This window comes from Xenopus laevis, chromosome 2L, assembly GCF_017654675.1.
Source record: "Xenopus laevis strain J_2021 chromosome 2L, Xenopus_laevis_v10.1, whole genome shotgun sequence".
NCBI classification, from domain to species: domain Eukaryota; kingdom Metazoa; phylum Chordata; class Amphibia; order Anura; family Pipidae; genus Xenopus; species Xenopus laevis.
This window is the reverse complement of record NC_054373.1, coordinates 77195536-77222197: the sequence shown is the minus strand read 5'-3', so window position 1 is coordinate 77222197 and position 26662 is coordinate 77195536. Positions and strand designations below refer to the sequence as shown.

Below are 26662 nucleotides of genomic sequence, written 5' to 3'. Positions count from 1 at the left end.
GCCTGCATGCAAGAGGAAGCTGAACTTCTCAGTGCAGATCAACGGAGCTGGGGAAGGGAGCAGATCTGCTTCTCTCAGCGTGAAAGCTGAGGAGACAACACTCCATTGTCCTCAGTTTAAATAGCATATCTGTCAGGGTAATGCTTTCTATAGCTCACCTATTTGTATAACTGCTACTAAACCTTCAGTAGTTTATACAAGTACAGACTAAACTTTATGTTGGATTACTGTCCCTTAAAAAAAAAAAAAAATTCATATTCTTTCCTCATAACAACCACGATCCTGCTAGTGGCCTTTGCCAATTCATAGTTACACCAGTCTAGAACTCAGGTTTTATATAACAGATTTCCTAAAACAGACCTCATTCTAGGATCACAAGTCACATATCCTTGAGGTACAGAAAACACCTTAAAGGGATGCCGTCACGATAAAGTATAAAATGTTTTTTTCAAAATGCATCAGTTAATAGTGCTGCTCCAGCAGAATGCTGCACTGAAATACATTTCTCAAAAGAGCAAACAGATATTATATTTAATTTTGAAATCTGACATGGGGGTAGAAATCTGACATTATCAGTTTCCCAACTGCCCCCAGATGTACAGCTAAACATATCCTCATGTAGGCTGCCAGTCCAAAAATGGGTTACCAAATAGCCAATCACAGCCCTTATTTGGTACCCCCAGGAACTTTTGTCATGCTTGTGTTGCTCCCCTCATCTTTTTACATTTGAATGTGGCTCACAGGTGAAAAAGGTTGTGGACCCATGGAGAAGGGGAAACAACAGCCTGCCAGACAGTTCCATCCTAAAGCGTTGGTTCTTTCTGAAAGCACATGACCAGGCAGAATTACCCGAGATGGCTGCCTACACTCCAATAACTAAAAAAAAAAAAAAAAATATACAATTGCTGGTTCAGGAATTACATTTTATATTGTAGAGTGAATTATTTGCAGTGTAAACCGTGTAATTTAGAAATAAAAACGGCATCATACAAATCATGACAGAACCCCTTTAAGGGAGAAAGCACCAAGATCAGTGGCCTAATTTAGAATAAGACTGTCACAAAAAAAAAACAAAAAAAAAAACCTTATGGTTACCCTGAGTATCTATAGCTACTGCACCCCCACTCTCCAGCAGTTGCAGGTTTGCTTCCTCTATAGTTACTTCTTACACACCTGCCCAATATGCCAGTTACAAACACCAGGCAAAACACATGGTTCAGTCTATAGAAAATATTTTAAACAAGCCATAAAACCTACATCAGTTCAATCATTTATGTTTGGAAAACAAAATGCAAATATTTGTTGACCCATGTAGTGTCCAATGGTATTTTTACTTCAGATATTGTCAGCTGAAACAAAACAGCAGGAGGGTGAACTTTGTTCTATTCCTATGCTTGCAGAAAAGGTGCAAGTCTTGCAAATTAGAGAGTATTTTTAAAATGACAAGTCTGTTATCCATCTCTGGAACCCCATCTGGTGCAGTGACCTGAAATCTTGCAGTTCACCAATTTAAAGGGGCAGTTCAACTTATAACCAACTGGTATGATGGATACTGTGCTATTCTGTGACAATCTACAACTGATCTTAATTTTTAAGTTAACTTTGCTTCTGCCCTCCAGTCTGAAATGTAAAATGCACTCTAGATGAGTGAGAACCTACAGTAGGGGCATACCTTGCATAAAGCACAGCAGTATAGTGTCACATGCAAACTGAGAACCTTCCATGTGGTTGCTATAGATTCCTAGATGTAGGCAAACTTTAGACCTTTTATTAGTTATTTTACATTGCTTCCGGCAGAAGTAACTAAGAAAAAAACAGCCATTTTTTACACTGTGAAGCCTGCTGATGTGTGGTGTATTATCCCGCTGTTTTTTTTTTTTTAAATAATAATTTGAGTGCATAATAAATATGCCCCTAAGACTAATGTCATACTAGGCCGTTTCCAGTGTTTGTACTGTGTGTTAAAGGAGAAGGAAAGGTTAAAACTAAGTAGGCCTCATCAGAAAGGTCCACCTAAATATATTCGTAAACCCTCAAAGTAGTGCTGCTCCGAGTCCCCCTCTTCTCTGCTGTAATTTGAGCCCAGGGCTATAAGTAAGCAGGCAGAGACAGACAGGAAGCGATGTCACACCAAGCTAATACTGCAGCTGCTATCCTAAACAAACAGAGCTTCTAGAGCTTTTCCGGTATGGTAAAACATTCTACAGAATAAATATAGCATTCTAGCTTGCACTATTGCAGCTAATCTATTGGCAATAAAATGCCTCCGTAGCTTGCCTTCTCCTTTAAGTGCACGGACATGCACTGCACCTCTCTGAGCACACACACGGAGTGGATTTCGGCACACAAATGGGCATACTTATCAACACTGGAGAAAAACATTAGAAGTAATGTTGCCCATAGCAACCAATCAGATCTTTGCTTTTGATTTCTAACTTGTAGGTGACTGTTCAAATCTTAATTGCGGATTGGTTGATATGGACAGTATCACCAGTGTTGGGAGTGTACTCCCATTGGCTGTTTCTCTGCCTGCATTTCACCACAAGCAGGAAGATAACCTAGTTTGATATTAGCCCAAACATAACCAGAGAAAAGCCTATAGTACTAGGTAGTCATGACCAAATTAGTCACTGATCCACTCTTTTAGCAATCAGTGCATGCGTCAGCTTTAATACTGAGCTGCACTTACAAAATATCTTTACTCCCTTTGGCTATATTACAACAGGTGACATGTATGAGTTGCAATGGTAGAAGGCACTGTACCAACTCCTGTAAGAAATCTGAACCCTAATTATTAACCTTTATGTTTTCCTGATACCACTTTACAGTTATACTTGGATGCACTTTCCTTGCAACAGGGAAATACAGTATAAACAGTGTTTCGCTGCAGAAATATTGAAAAAAAAAAAAAAAAAAGGAAAGAACCAGCAGCAGCTACCCAAAACAACAGAGAAAGCCATTTATAGCTACAGAGGAAGTAGGTGCCCAACATAAGCTTTCCCAAAGTCTGTATATGTGACAAACTATTTAAGGTAGCACATGTGTTTTGAAATTTATGGACTTGTACATGGGGAGCAAGCAAACTCCAGTGCTGTATTTTTGGAAAACCCCATGTGCATTCCTCTCACTGAGCTAACAAGTGGTTAGAGATCAGAATACTGTGCATAACGTAAAAGCATTTTGCCAAGTAATGAGATTTTCGTAACCATCAATTTTAAGACAGCCCCTTGTGAAAGCATCTTTTTACTCTTAGGGTAAGGCCACACTGGGCGTTTTGAGGAGATTTGGTTGCCTGGTGACTAATCGCCTCATCTTTGCGGCGACCAATCACCCCAAACGCCTTCCCCCACTCTGCGCCGGCTAAAATGAAAAAGCGCCGGCGCTAATAACAAGTGGCGGTTCGTTTTCCTAAGTTGCATCACGAGGAAACTTCGGGCGACTTTGGAAAATGAATTGCCGCGTGTGATTAGCGCCGGCGTTTTTTCATTTTAGCCGGCGCAGCGTGAGGCCAGACGACCAAATCTCCCCAAAACGCCCAGTGTGGCCTTACCCTTAGGGCAATAGCACACCAGGAGATTAAACACCAGTGATAAATGTTGGCTTCTTCGGGTGACTCTCTCCTGTAAAAGCTTTCCCATAGGCGATAATATGAATCGCTGTTGGTAAAACCCATGTGTCTCTTCAGTTTCCTTAAAATTGAAGTTGCCTCAAGGAGAAGGCTGAAGCGACACATGGGTTTTACCACCAGTGATTCACATTATTGCCTATGGGAAAGCTTTTACAGGAGATTAATGTGCCATTGCCCTTAATGTAAAAATATTACAGCAAAACATGAAAACTCACTTTCAATAATGCCATCTGTTTTACCAGGGGCTTCTAGCAGACACCTATATCAATATGCTGTTTATTACAAAGCATCTAGGAACACTGGTTTATTCAATATAAAAGTTACTTTAGAGTGTGTGTATGTGTATGTAAATAAAATTTATGTACCGGAAGTATATGAATCCTGCAAGCTGTTCTTTAAGAATCTGTTAAAGAAAGGAAGCTTGAGAATTGCTGGGAGAGAGTAAAGCATTCATAGAATTCCAGCCACATTCCACCAGAAAGCCGATTAGCCTCTACTTAAATCAATGCACTTAACCGAGTTAAAATATTCAAAGCAAGCTCTTAGCCACAAGCTTCTTTGGTAACACAATAACTTGACCGAGGCCCAAATAGAAACGTTGCCAAGCCACACTTGTGCTTAAAGCAAAAGTGAGATTTCTAGACAATTTTCTTAGCACTTTCTGTATTTAGCACGACTTTACTCCAGTGCAGCACGATACTTGGACCACAACATTTTCATTAGATAGTGTATAACAGACTAATGAAGACTGCAAGCTTTAAAAAAAAAAAAAAAAAAATTGAAGTAAATAATTTACTCTCTTCATCAGGTACGTGTATAATGTAACTTCATTCTTACATGATTTAGAATAATAGCGCCTGAATCAAATCTGGTTGCCAAACACCTAAACATGGCTCATGGAACACTACAACTGAAAGCTTTCTGTCTGTCTTGTCTGTGTGTGGAGGGATTGCAGAATTCCATTACCTGATGCATCTGGAGCTTTTTGAATACCGGTGTGTCCAAACTAGCTGCATAAAGAAGTAATTTAGGAGGAATACTGCAGTGATCTCAGGGGAACCCTAGAAAAATTCATCCGATCTTTGGTTGAAGAGATTTATACAATGCTCTGTATGGTGTACTCTTCGTGCTAAAGAGAATGCATCCAGGGGCTATAATTTTATAGTTGTGGAAAATACTGTATGTTAAATAAGGCCTTTCATACCAATAACCGGTATGTATAAAAGGCTCCTAAATACCCAGCATCAGGTTATCCATACATATCAACTCCAGTCAATGTAAAATATTCCTTAACTAGAATAGCTATATAACTGCCAAAACCGTTGGTACTTAATCTACAATTAAATGTTTATGTGGATTACAAATCTAGATTAATAACTACAATAACGCTACCATTAGCACAATGACAAAGAGAGAAGAGTAATATACAATGCATAGAATATACAGAATCTAAACCACACTACTCTAGTGACTTTCCATGTGTGTGGGTGTTCGCAATAATGTCTATTTGCAGCATTACTTTTACATTGGCTATATCCTTGTTGTGCACATTGCCCTTCGCCCTACTTTACAAGCACTATTCTTCATGGTGCGTGATGGCACAACATAGTAAGGTACATTTAGAGAAGACAATTATGTTGCTGCATATTGTAGTTGTCTTCAACAAATACCGTATATACTCGTGTATAAGCCGACCCGCGTATAAGCCGAGGTACCTAATTTTACCTATGAAAACCAGAAAAACTTATTGACTCGCGTATAAGCCTAGACACAACTATGTTATATATGTTGCTCTTTCTTCACGGCTGGGATGCCTCACTACAACATGCAGGAGCCGTGAATGCGCTGGTGGAAGTCATAGCTGGACAACAGATGGAGGGCTGCAGGTTTGACATCCCTGATTTATATCAATGCACCTTCCACCATTAAGATGGGAGCCCAATGCATAGTTCTAGGGTCCCTCTAACTGTGGTCCTTACACTACTGGGGGTTTGCTGAGGTGACCTTTGATCCCAGCCTGCAGAAGCCAAGTGCTTTCCCATTGGGCAGCGGCGCTTATAAGGGATGATTAGGTAGAAAGGCGGACCAATAAACTGTAGCCCAGGCCAGTAGCACCAGGGGCTTCCTCGTTGCTGCCCCTTTGTTCCACGCGGTGTGCGTGCGCGTCCCTTTGTCTCTCCGTGTGTGACAAGCAGAGAGTTGGGCAGTAGCAGAGCAGCAGTCCTGATACAAGAGACGGCACTTACCCTGAGGTGAAGGTCTCACTGGTCGCTGCTTAAGGCGCTGGGACTAGAGAAGACGCGCACTCGCGCAGTTCAACAAAGCTGTCACGTGGGGCAGGGGTTTGCCTTATTATACGGAACACATTTGAGGACATCATGCGCCTACCGTAATTACCTTTGATGCATGCGTTGTCCTATGCCTTCTCCATAGCGCATCGTTGGCCTTTGTAGTCACGCCTGCTCCAAATGCGCAGTCACACCAGATGACACTTGCGCTGTTGCTCTTCGCGGCTGGGAGGGGGATTCATCGCTACAAGGCAGCTGACCCGCGTATAAGCCGAGGTAGGATTTTCAAGCACATTTTGGGTGCTGAAAATCTCTGCTTATACGCGAGTATATAAGGTAAGACACATGCTGTGATATAATAAATACAAGCAAATTTTATTTGAACCCAAAGCGGCCTATTGAAGGAAGAGAAGCTGTACTGGGTGGGGGGGGGGGGAGGAGGAGGAAGAAAATAATCAGAATGATTACTCAAAAACAGTAGAACATTTGATTTGTGATTTTTAGCAGACTTGAAGGAGAAGGAAAGCTATATTTACTTGGGGGGTGCCAAAAGTTAGGCACCCACAAGCAGGGCCCCCATCAGGGCGTCACGGGGGGGGGACTGTTGTCTAAGTGTCTAAGGGGGGCCTGGCCATGCTTCACTTACTTGATTAGCCGGGCCCCCTGCTTTCAGTGTGCTGCCAGCTTCACAAAATAGGGAACAACAGCTCCGTGCACGGAAGCTTTTCTCCTATTAAGATTTCCTGTACCCTCATTGGTCCTTTCAGAATAAGTCCCCGTAAATCTGCATTGGGATTGGATCCCCTTATCCAATCCCTGTACAGTTTTACCAGGACTTGTTCTTAAAGGACCACGAAGGTACAGGAAATCTTAATAGGAGAAAAGCTTCCGTGCACGGAGCTGCTGTGCCCTATTTTGTGAAGCTGGCAGCACACTGAAAGCAGGGGGGCCCGGCTAATCCAGTAAGTGAAGCATGGCGGCCCCCCCCCTTAGACACAAAACCCTGGTAAGCAATTTTATTTTATTTTTTTTACTTGCAGGGGGGCCCCTGATCACCAATGGCTTTTTATAACTTGAGGGGGGGGCCCATAACTTGAGGGGAGCCCCCCCCCAAGGCCATCAAATTTTTTTTTTTACTTGTAAGGGGGGCCCTACCACCAATTTTTTTTTTTTTTTAACTAATAGGGGGCCCCTGATCACCAATTATTTTTTTTAACTTGTAGGGAGGCCCTGACCACCAATTTTTTTTTTTTAATAAATTTATGGGGGCCCTGGCACCACAGTTTTTTAACTTATAAGGGGGCTTGACCATGAATAGCTTTTTATAATCTGTGTGTGGGGGGGGGGGGTTTAACTTCTTTTAGCACTGATGCCTGTGTGGTCTTTTTAACTGTAGTGTGGAGTGGGCAGGATCTGGGGTGGGGCTTGGGGGCCGGGGCCTAGATAATTTTGTTGTACGTGGCGCCATGATTTCTAATGGCAGCCCTGCCCACAAGTAATTGTATATACTTACCTATATATAGCTTGATAAAGGGCTGTAATAGCCCGAAACGTCGCTTTGCTAATGGCACGAATAAACAATTGAATCACATATCGGAGTGCGGCTGGATTTATTGCTTTACTGTATATACTTACCTCACACCCTGGCAAATGCTCCTATCAGGCAGGAGAAAACTGCTCCGGTCCGGGGGTTCTTCCAGCGAGCACCACATAGCGATTGCCTCCCTTCTTCAAATTTCCCAGGGTAGATGGATGCACAGTAGTATGAAATGGACTTTTCGTTAAAGGTGGGTTTTTTGCGCTACTGGGCACCTTCGTGTATAAAGTATATAAAATTACTTGGGGGTGCCTAACTTTTGATACCCCCAAGTAAATAGAGCTTTCCTACTCCTTTAAAGGATATTTCCATAATTTGGGTCAACATACCTTATCAAGACAACCCCAAGTTCCCAAACATTCCGGATAACAGATCCTATATCTGTACAACTGCTATTAAGGTATTAATACACCAACAGAACAGATTAACATAGTTTAATACAACAATTTGTGCATGTATGAGGGCCCACTGATCCTCGTCTGATTTTTCCATAAACTATGTATATTGGTTGGTTCAGGGCAGGTTTGAAGATACTTTCTGCCAATGTACCATGTTGGCCATTACATGGTGCTTAAAGGGGTGGTTCACCTTCAAACAACTAGTTGTTTTCGGATAGATCACCAGAAAGAATGACTTTTTCCAATGACTTTCTATATTCTATGTGTGACCGTTTTTCTAATATTGAAGTGTAAAGTGTAATTTTTCACTTTCTGAAGCAGCTCTGAGGGGGGGTCGCCGACCCTGTAAACTGTTCTAAATAGATACATTTAGTTGATACATTTCTTATCTTTGTCCCTGCTGAGCAAAATCTGTGTTTCATTACAGGCAGCTGTTAGAATTGATACAATAGTCGCTAATACTCATTCAACTTTAAACTTAGATTTTGGAAAAACAGTAAAAAATAAATAATGGAAAGTTATTGAAAAAAGTCTATTTCTGGGGAACAATCGAAAAACAACTGAATTGAAAAAATGTTTGCAAGGTGAACAACCCCTTTAAGCAGATGTCACCGCAGCTACTCTTCAGTTCCTGCTGTTCTGATCTTAAAGGCCTAGGGTTGCCATCCGGCCGGTAAATCACCGGCCAGGGCATATATTACAAATTTACAGGCAATGTAGCTGCCGGTAATTTGTAATACCCTTAACAAAAGCCCTTGCCCTCCGGTGGAAACGACCACCGCAGCTCTGCCCCCTTTTGCCTCATGCCCCACCCTTTAGTTCCCACCACTGCCCCATAAATTCTTTTCAAAAAGGTGGCAACCCTATTAATGCCCCTATCCTTTTCCTACCCTAGACATGAGCAATGAACCATGAAAATCTTTTAACTTGATCGATTTTCTGACCGATGACAGACGATAATTTGTTAGATGCACGATCAATCAGGGGCCCACTAACCTCACAATAATTTGACTGATTTGTCGAAATATTAATTTCTATGGCCACCTCTACGAGTAGTGGGATTTTATCCATTTCCCAAACCACCTCCTCCCCCATGCAGCGTACTACAACTGTTTAAATGTGAATATATTTTTACTTTACAGAGTTGCTGTTTCTTTAAGACCAGATTTTTTTGCATCTATACAACTGTAGGAATGTAAAGATAGACTCGTCAGACTGGTCTCTGACATACAATGCAAGAAGGTAATCTCCGTCATAAGAATTCCTACAGATGAACTCTGATTCCTGACTGTACTTTGTCCACTACAGGATGTGCAAAAAAAAAAAAAAAAAAAGGCCTATTTGAACTGTTGCACAACAGAGTGTAGGTGTTAAAATTACAGTAGGTTGAGACAGAGAAGTTAAGAACGACACTGCTATAAGCATTCTTACGCAAACAAATTTTGGGGGCTCAGGGCTAGAAGCTGATGTAAATGAATAGAGCTGTAGCTATTTTCCTCTGCTGAACGGACTGTTCACACGGACAACTAACTTCCTTGGTGTTGGGTTGCATTACGTTCAAAAATACATCCTTTACAAAGCTCTGTGTATATACATATAGGTACTAGTACTGTGATTTCTGGCTTCATTGTCGAGATATTTTGGATGCTAGCTGGGGGCATACTGAAGAATCTGTGAAAAGTAAGATTGAATAAGAAATCCTGCATGTGTATCCCTAGCAACGTTTCTCACATGGGTTAATGATCTGCTTTTGACTGAACACTGCTCTGGGCACCATTTACAAGCATGCTCAGAGTGTCACATATGAGGTTAAGTCTCGTCAGTTTCAATAATCAAGCGGTCATCCAAGGAAGCCTTGCAGCAGAAACCAGATACAGAGACCATAATTTGGAAAGAGGATCCTCAGGATTTTTCATAGACACGATACCTTGGTTCATTCTCATCTCACACACACAGCATACCACTTGTTGGCTGGAAAGCTACCTTAAAGAATATATATTCATTATATCTACAGTATTGAAATAACCTTTGTTCTTTTAAAACTTTAAAACACTGGCTTTGCATTTAAGTGCTTTGTTTTTTTTAGCACTAAGTGCAAAGGTTCACTTAGGATTTACAGCTCTATCATCTGCTCTTCCCAGCAACCACTTGCAGTCTACTCATATAGCTACATATGAGTTTTAGTGGATTTAATAAATGGGAATAGAATGTCATAGAATAGTCTTTATCTGTATTTGTGGGTATGGCTAATGTCACACTAGGCATGTGCCCCAGGCTGATTGTCGGCCTGAAGATAAAATGCAGTCTCAGAATCAGCCCCTATGTTCCAATCAATCAGCACTCTTAATGTGGCTACAACTGGAGCCAGTGCATTAGCCAGGGTGCTGGCACACAGATTTTGACACAGTGGAGCAGGCACATCAGAAAGTTAAAAGGTGAGCACGGGTCTATTTTCGGCCTGTGTTTCTGTACAACTAAAAGCATGGTTAAGCCATTTGCAGTTGGGTAAAATGTTATCTTGAAGAAGCACCATTAGATACCACGCATATCTCAAAACAAAAAAAAAACTTTGTAAAAATAAAATATAAACACTAATAATTTCTTATAATAAAACCAAATAGTCCTAAGTTATGATTATGAGTTCAGATGGACTGTGTTGGCAGCAAAGCACAGTACATTGTACAATCAAAATAACGGTCTTGCATTTCTTTCACTCTTATTGCATCCTACCCTAAACAAAGTCGTAGCTTGGCGTTTCCTTTAAAATGGCTTCTGGTTCCATAAACCTTTGTAGGGGTAAGACATCTATTACTCAGTAACCTGCTATACAGATAGCTCTAAAATACAGCTGTCATACACCTACCGTATATACTCGAGTATAAGCTGAGTTTTTCAGCATCCAAAATGTGCTAAAAAAAGTCTACCTCGGCTTATACTCATACTCGGGTCAGCGGGCAGTAGTCGAGATTGCAGTCACTTTTAATCATTCCTATACCAACAGTTCACTTGGGGAGAGACTGCAATATCCCACAATGCCCTCTGTTGGTTTTATGAAAGAATAACAGTGCGCCCTCTGTTGGTTATATCAAAGAATAACAGTGACTGCAATATCACACAGCGCCATCTGTTGGTTGTATCAAAGAATAACAGTGACTGCAATATCACACAGCGCCATCTGTTGGTTATATCAAAGAATAACAGTAACTGCAATATCACACAGCGCCATCTGTTGGTTGTATCAAAGAATAACAGTGACTGCAATATCACACAGCGCCATCTGTTGGTTATATCAATGAATAACAGTGACTGCAATATCACACAGCGCCATCTGTTGGTTGTATCAAAGAATAACAGTGACTGCAATATCACACAGCGCCATCTGTTGGTTATATCAAAGAATAACTGACTGCAATATCACACAGCGCCATCTGTTGGTTATATCAAAGAATAACAGTAACTGCAATATCACACAGCACCATCTGTTGGTTATACGAAAGATCAGTGATGGTTTTATGACACACAGCACTCTCTGCACAATTCTCTGTCACCATCAACTTTGCAAAGAAGTCCGGTCGATCGCTGGGGGAGTCTCTTTGGCGGAAGGTGCGCTGCTGGGAGACAGGGCTGTAGTTGTGTCTAGGCTTATACTAGAGTCAATAAGTTTTCCCAGTTTTCGTAGGTAAAATTAGGTACCTCGGCTTATACTCTAGTACAGGGATCCCCAACCTTTTGAACCCGTGAGCAACATTCAGAAGTAAAAGGAATTGGGGAGCAACACTTCCATGAAAAATGTTCTTGGGGTGCCAAATAAGTGCTGTGATTGGCCATTTAGTAGCCCCTATGTGGATTGTCAACCTACATTGAGACTCTGTATGGCAGTGAACCTAGTTTTTATGCAACCAAAAGTTTCCTCCAAGCCTGGAATTCAAAAATAACCACCTTCTTTGAGGCCACTGGGAGCAACATCCAAGGGGTTGGAGAGCAACATGTTGCTCACGAGCTACTGGTTGGGGACCACTGCTCTAGTATATACGGTAACTAGATTTTCACTGTAATAACTACATTTATATAAAACTTGATGTTAAACAACATAAATCCATGTTAATGGCAAAATAATCCTATAGGGTTTTTATGTTTAAATGTTTTATTTGCCTCAACTGATCATACTCCACATAATAGAAATAGTTTCTGGAAAAGCCCTAGGTCAATCAAAATAATAGACATCATACCTCAACACTGAGATTCTATCTATTACCAGAGGCATAATCAGTAATCCAGACAGAGAGAAATGCTGGGTCCATACTAGAACAAACTGCTTTTAATCAAAATTCTTGCACTGACCTAACCGGATTTTAAACAAATTAAACAGTTTCATGATAAGCAGGATTTTTTTCAGAGTAATTATAATTCAGTAAAAACATTATAATTGGCTCTGCGTTAATAAGTGTCCACTAATTAGGTCCTACCTAGATGGTCAAGACAAAATTACAAATAACGACTAGAATAGACCGAGCCAGCTTTACCTTATTATTTATTATATTTATTTCTTTATCCTGGCATTTATTAATACTTTTTGAAGAAACAGGTAACTGTGATGGGTATATTAGGGGTTTCATGCAGGAGGTGATGTTCCTTTCCTTATTGAAATCACTTGTGCAGGGAATTGTGGGGTTTGGAGGATGCAGGCTAAGGACAACTGGCTATTGATGCAAAGTAACAGTAGTCTGCCAGCTCAGCAAATTAGTCAGCCAGCTCAGCAGGAGAGCAGGGGGCTGGGCTCAGGGAACTGTCAGAAAGTCTGTATATTTTACATTTTTTTTTAAAGTTGCTTGAAATAAGGTTTACTTTTCAAAAAGCTATGTTTTTGTGGAGTTCCTCTTAAAGGTCCACTCATTTGGCGAGGACACTAAACGAAAGGATGTTTCCCCAATATGCCCACGAGCTGTGAGATATCTGGCTGATCCGATCACGTGAATACAGGTGGTCGGCGCATGGACCACATTACAAAATGATGCTTGCCTGATTTTATTTTGCCTCATTTTTAGCCAGGTATCAATTGGGGAACCCATAGGAGGGCTCCACACATGGGCAAATAAGCTGACTTGTATGTATGGCCACCTGAAGACAAAAATGCAATTGTTGTCTGTGAATTTACATTGTCATATTTGTTTTGCACAGAGCTTTACATGGATAACACATTCACATTCTCTCAAATGGAGCTTACACTCTAGTCACATTCGCCACATTGACATACTATGGTCAGTTTTCTGTAAGATTTCAGAGTGTGGGAGGAAACGGAGTACCGAATTATTGAGAAAATGCACCATATACAGCACCCACACACGAAAATGGACAGGCTTTTATTGTACTAATCTGGCAAAACTTGATCTTGTAAGTTTAATGGCCAAATTAAATGGTCTAGATCTAGAAAAAGAGCTATTATGTTGTTATGGAAACTTCAAGAGCTAGGCAGCTTTGTGAATCACTTGATAGATATGACTAACCAGAGTGTTGTAAATAGCATTTTTAGCTGCTTGACAATTCTGGTATACAATCGGCTTCCCAGATTAAACCGTGAATGACCAACCAGCCCAGTTACAGGTGTTGCAGATTTACTACTACAATTTAAACATAGCCAAAGGTAGCAACGAAGGCTAAATAATCAAGAATTATGTATGTATCAAGGCAATGTACAGCAGATTGCGAATTAAAGTACCAGTAACATCAAAAAATTAAATGGTTTTAAATAAAAATATAATGCAATGTTGCACTGCACTGTTAAAACCGCTTCAGAAACACTACTATTGTTTATATAAATATGGTGCTATGCATTATTTTACCTGCAATATGCCATTTAACATGTAACGCATATAAATAAATAAAAACATTATTGAAAAAAAAAAATATGGTGCTATGACGCAACAGGGGGAGCCATTCAATGGAGAAAAGGTTCAAGTTACCCATAAGATAACAGATAAGCTCTGTACAACATAATGGTGTTATTTGTTATCCAGAATTAAACCTGTGCCGTATAGCCTTTTTTTAAATTTCTGCCATTGCTACACAGCAGCTTGTTTATACGAACTATAGTAGTTTATATGAACTGAAGCAAACACCTCAGTTTTACCAGTAAAGGGCAACAGTACATGATATTTTCATTACTTTGAAACGCTTTCATTTCTTGGTGTTACTGTTCCTTTAAATGCTGGATTGCTTTATGGGTTTAACATTTATATTAGGAAATGACCCAACTCACCTCTGCCCTACACATAATCCAAAACACCCATACATAGAAAAACACTTATACTGGGCATAATGGAAGGTTTAATTGAAGTATGCTTAGTGTAGTGTTCATAATAAAAAGATAATGGGATGGTAACAAAAGGGTTAAAAGAGGAAAGCACAAATAATTTTATATAGGGCATAATGGAAGGTTTAATTGAAGTATGTGTAGTGTAGTGTTCATGATACTAAGATGGGATGGTAACAAAAGGGTGAACAGGGGAAAGCACAAATAATTTTATACAACTGAACAAACATGTCAACTTCTCACCTTGCAACTTTAAAAAAAAAAAAAAAAAAAAAGTACTAGCATATCATGAAGAAATCTTAGTAACCAGTTTTATATGCATACAGAAGACACACTGACATCAGTGTCATCTTTGGGAGATGGTCACCAAACTATTTGTGCCTCTTCAATTCTTTATTCAAAGAGACCCCTGATGATTTGTAGCAAGGGGATTCTAACCACCTTTGTCCTCTCATGGAGAAGGGCTGTGGTCAAGATATATTTTAGCGCCTGAAGCAGTTTTCTGTTACATAAATGGAAAGCATGTTGCCTATGGTAGTCACTGGTGTGGTCAGGCAGGGATCGTTAGGGAATGTGAAAAGAGAATCCTCATACAACCTCATTTATTTTCTGAAGAAGCAGCATTATGAAGTTCTAAAGCATAGGTGTTACTGTAACGGTTACCTCATACATACTAATAAGAGTCATCTCTAGATTAACATGACCTCCAAGATAGATCAGTGCAAGAATAGTACTAGAACTTTATTTCTGTACCCAAGATGAAGACATTAAATATACCTGCATATGTACTCACAGTTTCAAGCATATCCACTGGAATGCAAAATTGGTTGGAAGCAAGCAAAAAAAAAAAACCACAGACAGATCTAAACCCAAGTTTAAATTTGAGGGGATGAGAGATGGTTGATCTGTGCTAGCTGTCATTTCAATAGAATACAAATTCTTACCAATAATAATTTCTATTTGCTTGATTTGAAGCAGCAGACTTCAAACCACACAGTTGCTGCTGAAGTATAAGCAACTGCCAGCTAACACTTGACAAAATAAAGAAAGCCCCTAACTCAAGCCAACTACTCAGCAAGTAATGTAGTTAGCTTAAGGCAAATAAGATGGTTTGCCCAAATTGGTGCTCTAGCAGTCTATAAACCCAGAAATTGCAGACACGGGTGATAGCACACTGCCTTTCTGATCTCCACCTGGGTCATCCATCAGAAAAATGTATCCTGTGCTTTTCTATAGGAAGAAGCAACAGGAGACCCAAGTAAAATGTTCTTTCAAGGGTCACTTCCTCACAGAACTAATGTTAAGCAGTTCATTTGGTAGATTCCCTCTTGCTTTCTTTATGGTGTTGCCCTCTTATGACCGTAAATTCCAACTTGGCAGCCCATGTATTATAAATGGTAAACCTTGACTTCATCATCAAAAATGTAAGCTGCAAACTTCACAGGGCTCTGGCTTGTATGCATAAACAACCTAAATTATACATACACTGCTTACAGTGTTATGCAGTCATATACAAGCAGCACACAAACCAAATTAAAGTAATGCAGACCTCATCTTTTATGCACAGAAACAAATGCTCTGAAATACGGTCCATGAATATAATTTAATCAATGCCGTTTGCCGTCACAATATTTAAATCACAGCATTCTATTTACAGAAGGCTCAGAAAAAGGTTTCCAATTAAAACCCACAGTTTTGTAACAATATATTTATACCACCTGCATCAATTTCCTGTTAATGTGCCAGACTTACATGATGCATAAAAAGCCTAAAATCAATCTGATATATTCCAAGGCAAGAGAAGCAGAATAGGCTCGATCTTTTACCAAGCTACAAATGTCAGCACCGTCGGCCAACTAAACAAAAATTTGTGTTTCTCAGCTGGTGGAGAATCTGATCCAGTCTCTTACTGTTGAGTTTAATAGGAATTGCTTGACTCCACCAATACTGGTCAAGGAGAGGAGACGGATGTTTTTGTGAATTTCTTTGCCAGCTGAAATACCCCTACAGAGAAAAACTAAAAATGAAATTTTACTATATGCTACATTAAAGCAGGCTTTTTAATAAAAATGTTGCTTTTCATCTGACAAACTAACGGCAACAGTATACGTTGAGTGAATATGGAAGAAGAACATGAACAAACAGTGATAAAGCGAACTATGCAAAAATGAAATAAAAAATATCCCACGTGATACTCACCTGACCGCAATAGTGGTTATTTGCTATGAAGAGGACACAGTACTCTAAATCAGAATAATGGCAATATGTATTGCATAATCCACTTTTACAAAATAAACCAGTTGCATGTGCAAAATAATGGCAGGAGTGCTGCCAGTAAATAAAATGGTGCTTAGTGTGGCATTTCCTGGATAAACACACAATTTTGAGGCTGTTGAACAAACTTCAACCACTTCTCAGAAGGATTTAAATATTTCCTCTGGATTTTCTGGTTCAGCATTAATGCCACAGGTTTAACGAACACTGTACTGCACAATAACTGTTTAAACACATGTTCTGTATTTTGTTGGACAGAAAAAAGGATATGGTGGAAAAGGAAACTACAAAGATTGTTACCCTTGCACAGATCATGTGAGCAAAATCATGCAGAAAAACTTTCAACAAATCCATAAAAACGGATGTCAGGTTACGAACAACCATGTTATTCATTTGCACTATTTATATGGCTTATCAGAAAATTAAGAGGCGAATGAGTGTCTGGATTTTCTATAAAACATATATAGGGCAGATTTATTAATGTTTATATTTTCTTTGTTTTACTGAATTAAACTTTTTAGTGCTAATTGTGTATTTAATTACTCTAAATCATGATAACGTCGATATTAAAGGGCATGTAAAGGAAAAAATAAAATCTCTTTCTTTACTTTCTTTAATGAAAGAGAAACCTATCTCCAATATACTTTAATTAAAAAATGTGTACAATTTTTATAAAAAACCTGACTGTATGCAGTGAAATTCTCCCTTCATTTACTGTACGGAATTGTCAGATGGTACCTAACTGCTCTGCAGGGAAACAATCTTTCTTATGCAGAACTCAAGCAGCTTTGTTTGTTTACCTGTAGAGCAGTCGGCAAATGTAGAGATTTGTATTGGATTTTATTTTTGCCTTTACATCCCCTTTACTGTTTCCAACTCTAGCTGCAGGGACAAAGATCATGGAGCCAAATTTCAACAGAAACTGGGATTCTATTTGGAGGATTATTTTGCTGCAGCCACTGGTGCTGCAGAGTTGGAGAAAGTTTGTATTAAACAATACAAAAACTATAAAATCCATATTACATTATATCACAACACAGGACCTAGTGCAGTCTGCATATTCTGATTATTAATCAGTCTTGCTGTATCGGCTTCTGGCAGATATTATTTGACTTGTGCTATTTCGATAATTTATGACAATCTCTAATCTTAGCCTTCCAACTGAAGCCCAGACCACACTGAGCATGTGCACAGTCTTGGTCTTGCAAAGATGTTTAACAAAGTTACAAGATGGTGACCCCCTGTGGCCAGCATAAATCATTTGTTGGATTAGGCTTCTGGTGCAGTAAATTCATGTTAAGTATACAAAATACAGCATTTCTAGCCTTATTCTATTTTAGACTTTACTTCTTTAATTGTAAAAACCACAAAAAACTGCTAATACAAAAAGTTGCCATTTAAAAGCTGGGGAGGTTCTGTGGAAATCAATGGGAGCTGTCCTTAGCAAATTGCAAAATCTTTTTTCTTTTAATGTTATGTTTTCTAAATGTTTGAATAAACTACACATGTATTCTTATACAATGATTTAATTGCAAAGAATTAGATCATTAAGATTAGCATCTGCTCACAGTCTCATTTGTCAGTGTTCCAGGGGCACAGAGATTCCAAGTGATGTGCCCAGATCTGTCTCAGCCCTGTGCTTTGGCCCACTCGCTACAAAGATGACTAACTGCCAGATGATAAGACAAAAAACAAGAAATATTGTATGGTGATGCTTATCTTTATATCATTGCCTTTTGTAGAGCTTGTATACATTTGTATAAAATACAAAATGGAGCAGGAAGTTCTTCAGATGAGGAGGAATTATTTGCTTGTTAAACATGCTTACACAAATCACCAGTAACAAGAGAACGAAAGTTTCCAGTGACTGTAGGAAGCCATTCAGGCTTGCCTTCGTCTGGGCATGCAAAGACAGCAATAGCACTGTAGCACGCACACAAGGGTGTGTACACTGCTGGGGAAATGCTGAAGATGCATTCCTAGGACTGCACCAGTAGATAGGTTAACCCAGCTCATATAAAAAAAAAAAAAAAAAAAAAAGGTTTGCCAATACAGAACAAAACCTACAACACAAGACTGATAGTCTTGCCTAACAGTACACAAAGTGCAGTCAGTATTTCCTTGAAAACACAAAGTTTACTTAATTCATTAAAGTCTCCATTTTGTGTGCTTCATAGTCTAATGGGAATGTATAGTCTTCTCATCTGTATAGAGATTGTGTGTGTGTGTGTTTGTGCATGAGTGGACCTTGCAAACTCCTGTGTAAATATGTAAAATATATAAATAAAGCTTAATAATGTGAAACATGATATTTGTCTGCAGGCTATCCTAGACATTCCATGAAGCCCCCACTATACAGGATGCCACCAGTCAATGCATTTTTTTTGCCACTAATTTGTTGTCTGGATCACCCATAGCACCATGGGTTTTTGACTGCAATCACCTGGAATTTTTCAAAACTGCTACATGCTTTCTAGGGTAATTAACCCCTGGCAACTGATTAAGGGTTTACATACCAAGTTTAAGGATAGGGAGGTCACCAAACAAGCAGACCTTTCCCTGGGTGTATGATATCGGGCTGATTACAACGAGAATGCAGGCCCCAATGTGATTTTAAAACCGCCCGACCAATATGGTGTTTTTATTCGAGCATGCCTGTCGTGAGCTCCATGCACAGGCCAATAAGCTGCCAACTCAAAAGGACAGAAACAGCAGCTTTTATTATCATGTGTATGGCCACCTTTAGTGCTGAATAACAACACAGAAATGACTGTATATTGTTTCAGGATTCTGCGGTTTACATAATGCTAAAAGGTCATTTTAAAGTGAACTTTAAAGGTCTAATGGATGGAGGCTGTGGACCAGTTCTTGCAAAAAATTTAGGGCTACGCAGGCCCTTTGTCAAGCCATTGAATGGCTTGACAAAGGGCCTGCGTAGCCTGAAACGTTGCCTAAGGCATTTTAAGTAAAGTTTTTCACTTTTGCCAATAATACCGGAGTGCTGCTGTTTTCATTGGATTTATGCAGAGTTTGCCCTGGCAGGGGGTACAGCTTGCACCTGGAGCGGCAAGGAGCCTGGTCCGCTTTTGGAGCACACGAACCAAATTCGTAGTATAAATCTCATAGGCTCTACAGGGGCTCTTACACATGGGCAATTTTAATGTGTATAGAAGTGCATGATGAGCATTTAAAAATACATACATAGCATATCTATTTTTAAAACGCAGTCAAGTGTGTTTTTGACATGTCCAAAGACAACCCTCTATTCCATTGGATTCTAAATTCGTGTAAAGTACATGTGACAAATTAAATGTTGCAAAACTAAACTATGAACACTCATGAGTACAACTAGGCAGAATATAATTAAATCAATTAGCCAATGCTAGGTGCGCTCAAACCTGCGTCTCAGACACATGCCATGCCCTTAAAACATATTCCTGTGTCTAAGAGCCCATAGTGTATAACACCAGAAACAGAAAAAGAGCTCTCAACTAAGAATAGGTTTAGTTATAGTTTAAGGAGTTGCTAATGAATACTGTGGATATTCATGAAAGGCTGAGCACAAATAGAAATTCAATCAATTGCATAATTATCAAAATAAATACAAATATAAATAGGGGGAGAATATTAAGCAAATGTGAAAGAACAAATTCGAAGGCAAATTAAATATTGATTCCTTCGTATTCTAGCTGCAAAGCTGAATGGCATCTTTGAAGAAACTTATTTAAACTGGTTTCCATGGGAACTGTAACACGGAGCGTTTGATAGCTCCCCAAGCCAATTGTCTCTAAAGAGCAACCCACACCCTCATCTTCCCCTCCTTAATTCCCCCACCCGCCCCTCCACCTCCTTTCCTATTAGTTTCTCTGAATGCCACCTCTGAACAGGACACTCTTGTCCCTTTCTGTCAACACAAGCAAAACAGGTTTGTAGCAAACAAGCTCTGGACAGCAAGAAGGATCAAGACAGGGTGTGTGCCTTTGCCGTGTTATTTACCAGCCATATTCCGTTCACACACAAAGAATCATATCTTCCCCAGGGCTCCTTTACAATTCTAGTCGGTTCTGTCACTCACACCACTGCCATGCAGTTGAGGTACTAAGTAAAAGGCGATATTAGTACATAGCAACCCTAACTTGTTTTTGTCCTTTTCAATAAAAAAAAAAATAGACAATGAAAGTCATATTTATACACACATACCCCACATTTTACAGTGTTAATGGAAAGAAGGGTGTGTATGTAGGGGTTTTTACTGCACATTCCATTAAGCAAAGGAATAGGCACAGCCCATATAGAGCTATAGAAGAAATGCTTGAGTATTTGGATGTTCTTGAGTTAAAGTAACAGCAACAACAAAAATAAAATTGCTTTAAAGTATTATAAATATAATGCAATGTTGCTCTGCACTAGTAAAACTCGTATGTTTGCTTCAGAAACACTACTATTGTTTATATAAATAAGCTGCTGTGCAACCATTCAAATGAGAAAAGGCTCAGGTTACACAGCAGATACGCTCTGTAGAACATAATTGTGTTATCTGTTATCCACTATTTAACCTGTGCCATATAGCCTTTTTTCGATTTCTGCCATTGCTACTCAGCAGCTTATTTATATTAACTATAGTAGTGTTTCTAAAGCAAACAGATCAGTTTTACCAGTGCAGGGCAACATTACATGATATTTACATTACTGTTCCTTTAAGCCACTTTACTTTGCATTAAAGGGGTTATTCACCTTTAAGGCAACTTTTAGTATGCTATAGAATGGCCAATTCTAAGCAACTTTTCAATTGCCATTCATTTTTGTTTTTATATAGTTTTATAGTTACCGTATTTGCCTTTTTCCTCTGACACATTGCAGCTTTCAAATGGGAATCACAGACTCCTCCTGAAAAGCAAATGCTCTGCAAGGCTATAAATGTATTAGTTATTGCTCATCTTTTTATCCAGGCCCACTCCTGTTCATATTCCAGTCTCTTTTTCAAATCAATGTATGGTTGCTAGGGTAATTTGGACCCTAGCTACCACATTGCTTAAAATACAAATTGAAGAGCTGCTGAATAAAAAGCTAAATAACAAAAAATTTAAATAAAAAAAATGGAAACCAATTGCAAATCGTCTCAGAATATCACTCTCTAGGTCATACTAAAAGTGATCTCAAAGGTGAACAACCCCCACTTTTTCCATTTTCTATTTACACTTGGACCTAAGGGACCACATTTCATACAAATGTAAATGTAGTTAACTTGCATCTGAATACCCAGCATTTGTTTCATCCAGTGAATGATCTCCAAACACTGATAGCAAGAGAAAGTTAGTACCGGTATATGCTTAAGGGTCAAGCCACACTGGGCGTTTTAGGGAGATTTGGTCGCCTGGTGACTAATGGCCTAGTTTTTGCGGCGACCAATCTCCCCAAACGCATTCCCTAACTCTGCGCCGGCTAAAATCAAAAATTGCCGGCGCAAATCACACGCGGCGATTTGTTTTCCGAAGTCGCCACTTAGGGCGACTTCAGAAAACGAATAGCCGAGTGTGATTAGCCCCGGTGTTTGCTAATTTTAGCCGTTGCAGAGTTAGGGAAGGCGTTTGGGGAGATTGGTCGCCGCAAAAACGAGGCGATCAGTCGCCAGGGGACCAAATCTCCCCAAAACACCCTGTGTGGCCTGACCCTAAAGCTGTTAAAGGTCATGTACAGTTCTTTGTGTGATTCTAACAGAAATGCACTATTCAAAAGTTACTGCTTGGAAAATGCTACTGCATATTTACTAATATGGGCATTGGGGTAGTGTCATATTGATGCCTATACATTACAGGAAGAAATGCACAAGGTTCTTAAAAATGTGTCCATAACTTTAAACAGGTCTGTATAAGAGCATAAAGGGAAATTATTCCTGTAAATGGGATTAATTTCACTTTAAAAACAACAAGGATTTCGAGGCAATATTAAACTGTCATAAAGCTTCTTTGTTTTCAACGCCAAAGTGACTTAACAGGTGGCACCAGTTAATTACAAGTCTGGTTATTACTTAACACACAAGCTACATAATAAAACGTATATTCAAAATGTGCAAAAGTGAAGCCTTTTCCCTTTGCATTGAACAAGAGGTGGCCCCTCCTTCTAGGTCTAAACAACATTTCCAAACACTCCTCCTTAGGCGAAATATATTAGTTCTACAATAGTTTGAAGGCCACAGGTGTGACACCACTGTAGAACTCAGAAAAATGAATGCGAAACACACTCAAAGGCCGTGGAAACGAAAGGGTTGGGTTCTGTGGAAGCTAAAGGGTTAGGAGACAGTACTCATACAAGCTGTTTCGGGACGACTGGAGTTCAGCAGAGCTTCTTTACCTTAGAACACGACAAATTGTCTCCTCTCTCCCGAGCACGGAGGGACCTCTTCTTCCACTCAGGGGCAAGTGTGGGCTTCAGTACCGGACAGTCAGTGTCTCAGTAGCGCAAGTGCCAAGCTCCCACTCCCTACTCTGTAGACTGCAGGCTGCACTGAAGGAAGGAGGGGCAGCTGCCTGCTAGAGGAAGAATTAAATCCTCCACCCCCTCAGGGTTCTATATGACATCATTGTCAAAGGATTGTGGGAGAGGAGGTGGGAAAGAGCTCGTTAACCTGTTTAGAGCTGGACTTTGTCACTAATCATTAACTGAGTGAGTTGTGATCCTCCCCCTACAAATGACACAGCACAGTGGTGTAATATCACCAAATGTACAGCATAAGAGCCTGCATAACACTGGTCTTTTTTTTAGCTTCATTGATATTGTTTTTTTTAAGTCAGCACCTGGAGAAAAATGTCTGGTGTGTTTATTTGATTTATAGTAATTAAATGAAAACAAAACTGAAATTGTACAAGTATGGTATCTGCTGAACTAGAGGAGATAAAAGGGCAATTTGTCATTAGATTTACTTTTTTTTGATAATTTAGTGCATTTTGCTTAATGATTAAGCAATATAAATCTGGATTGATGCTAAATACTTTTTCTTTTTAATTAACTTTGAGTTATTTTTTTGCATTTGCATTGAGTTGTTTTAGGAATAGGGGGATTGAGTTGTTTTAGAATAGGGGGATTGCATTTAAAACTCAAAAAACACTTTGCTGCATTTAAAATGCATACATTCGATTTGAGCATTTTTATGTGCTCAGCATGCACATACCATAATTCATAAAAATTGCCTAGGTGTAAATGATAATCAATGTTCTACCAGGATTGCAGGATTATCTGTTGAAATTACCCCTCTGACTTTCCATATACACCGGTACACAGATTGTCAGGCAGATGCTCGAATAAGCCAAAATTCTGATCAGATATGGGCATGTATAGCCAACGTTAAACAGGTGTGGCTGCTGTAACAGTTACATGGCCCTAAATAATCAACATAATGTGCAGCATTTGTCGGTGCTCTAATAATTAAAAATCAAATATATAATTAAAAACTCACATATAACATACCACATGGCAGTGTCTCCTGTCTGACACATTTTGCACCATTGGACAATTTATCAGAAGACATAAAGGAAACAGAGGGGACAGGGGTCTGTTTCCTCTATAGTTACAAAATCCCCCCTCCCCAGCCGCTCTTCTACCTGGACACAAGCATGTGGGGATCAGGGTTTTGAGCGCAAGAATGTTAGTTCACAATAGCGTAACTAGATGCCAAGGCCAAAATTTGCAACTGTACCTCTCTGGCCCTACCCCCCCCCCCCCACATACACACACCATCAAGTGAGATGGGTGTGGTGCAGTCACACCCACTGCTGCTAGGGTTGCCACCTGGCCGGTATTTTACCAGCCTCACCGGTAAAAAATGATGGTTGACCCCCAATGTTATTAATAGGGAAAAAAGATAAATATATAGGAACGCCGGTATTTTTTTCCAGAAAAGATGGCAACCCTAATTGCTGCCCAGGTAGTTACGCCACTGTTAGTTAATATGCATTCTGTTATTGTGGGAGCGCTACATGCTACATACATATTCCAGTCGCCTATTGAAATTAATGCATGTCTAGAGAAATTGCAAACTGGACAGCTGCTGAATTAATATCTAAATAACTCAAAAAACGCAAATAATAAAAAATTAAAACCTAATGCAAATTTTCTCAAAATATCACTCTCGACATCATACTAAAGGTTAATTTAAACGTTCATTTAAGTAAACCTATGAACATTGGGCATAAAATTGTTCAGTAGACCCCTAACATTCATTTTACTAAGTTTTATCTTGGTATCTAATGGCCTGTGAGATAATATCCTTTTAATTACAACCTTTGAGGTTCAGAATTACCAGTTACCAGTGTTGTGTATTTGTTCTAGTAAATAATTGTAAAGGTAGGGGCACACTGGGCGATTCGGGGAGATTTAGTTGCCTGGTGACCAATTGCCTCGTCTTTGCGGCGACCAATCTCCCCGAACGCCTTCCCTCTGTCTGTAATGAAAAGTCGCCTGCGGCATGGCACATGTGGTGCTTCGTATTCTGAAATTGCCCGAAGTTGCCTCACGAGGAAAACTTCAGGCGACTTCGGAAAACGAAGCGCCGCGTGTGAAGACATCACAAGTCAGCAGTGTAGTCGCCCGGGTTGCCTTGGGCGCCCGGCTGCCTTGTTTCACACTTGTGGTTCCACACTACACCAAATGAGAAACATAATTTAATAACTTTGGTACTTACACACAATTTCAATAGAATACACGTTTTGTTGGTATATAAGGGCACGAAGGCCAGATTTCTATACCAAACCAATATATATGAATCAGATCCTTCACTATAAAAGCCAACATTCACCACATTAAAAAAAGTCTATTCCTTTAAGCTAGCTCACAAGAGTTAATTGATTGGTAAGTGAACCTAATAAAAAAAAAGAGAAAAAACTATGGAGGCCCATTTATCAACACTGTTTAAAGAAAAATTGGATAAGCTCCCATCTAATTTTATATGACCTTGGCAGCTTTTAGATGGTAAATATTTGTTATTAGAGTTGTTCATGGTTTTAATGCTTAATACAGCTCAAAATGTTTGCGCACAAATCACAAAAAAAAGTTGCCAGTGCTTGGTCTAAGCCACACTGTGGCATTGTCCAGCTGCTGGAAGCTGTAAGAAACTTACCCTGGTGGTCTAGTGGGCAGCGGGGTCCACGCCGCGTCCTTCGCGTGGATGCCCGCTGCGCCCCTCCTGCCCTGCCCTTGCCGGCACCATCTTTGATTCCTAGGGCGTGCGCAGCACGTCTCTTAAAGGCGCAGGCGCGCTGGCGTGATTGCGCCAGCACGCAACGGCGCGAAATTGCGCACGTTTTGGCGCCAATTGGATCCCTATTTAAGGCCCATTCAGACCTGTAGCCAGTGCCCGTTATAGGATCATATCCTGTGGTTTCCTGAGCTTTGTGCTACCTGTTCCTGAATTTGCTATCCTGACTGATTATCCGTGTTTGACCCTGCCTGTTCCTGACTTCTCTGCATTCTGTATCCTGACCCTTGCCTGCCTACGACAACTCTTCCTGCTTAACCCCTTGATTGACAATCCGGTTTAACCCTTGCCTGCCTGACGATTCTGATATCCGCCTGTTTGACCCAGCCTGTCTGACCATCCTTCTGCCTTATCCAGTCTGTCTGATTATCTGGTTTTGACCCCTTGCCTGCCTGACGATTCTGTTATCTGCCTGTCCTGATCCGGTCTGTCCTGTTTCCGTTTCCACCAGACGCCTTGTCCTTGACCTTCTGCCCAAAGACTCTTTCTATCCGGTCGTGCCCCTTTGCCAGCCAGAACACCTCGCCTTGTACCCCTCGTTAAGTCCAGGTGCCACCCAATTATGCTGAGGGCTTCTCTCGGAGCCCAAAGGTGGTCACACTACTGGTGAAGCCGAGCCGAGACCAGGGTCCTTGGCATTTGTTCTGGTATTGGGTGCCGGCCGTGACAGAAGCACCCTTGTACCAGTGCCTAACCCATATTCTGCAGCTGCTAGAAACAATAAAAATCTATTTTCTGTACACAAAAAAGGAGAAAGAAAGCCAGTGACCAGTTTACTTTTAAAAATAATTGTTACAAAATATATGTACGTTTACTCCCGGAGGGAGCAACTAGTAACAATTTGTAAGTAACATGCATTTGAATGTACCAATGTATTTTCATTATGGGCAAATATAGCCATTAGATTTTTTTAGACA

The 26662-nt window shown here is 40.0% G+C and overlaps 1 protein-coding gene across 1 annotated transcript in view; it reads right to left on the bottom strand.

Annotated features, from left to right (window-relative positions):
• The window catches only part of rhoc.L (ras homolog family member C L homeolog), a 33711-nt gene extending 10690 nt beyond the window's left edge, over window positions 1-23021 (bottom strand). Inside the window, 1 exon segment of the mRNA NM_001086170.1 lies at window positions 22847-23021. The gene's annotated coding sequence lies outside the window, so the exon portion shown is untranslated.
• Between the last annotated feature and the right edge of the window lie 3641 nt (window positions 23022-26662).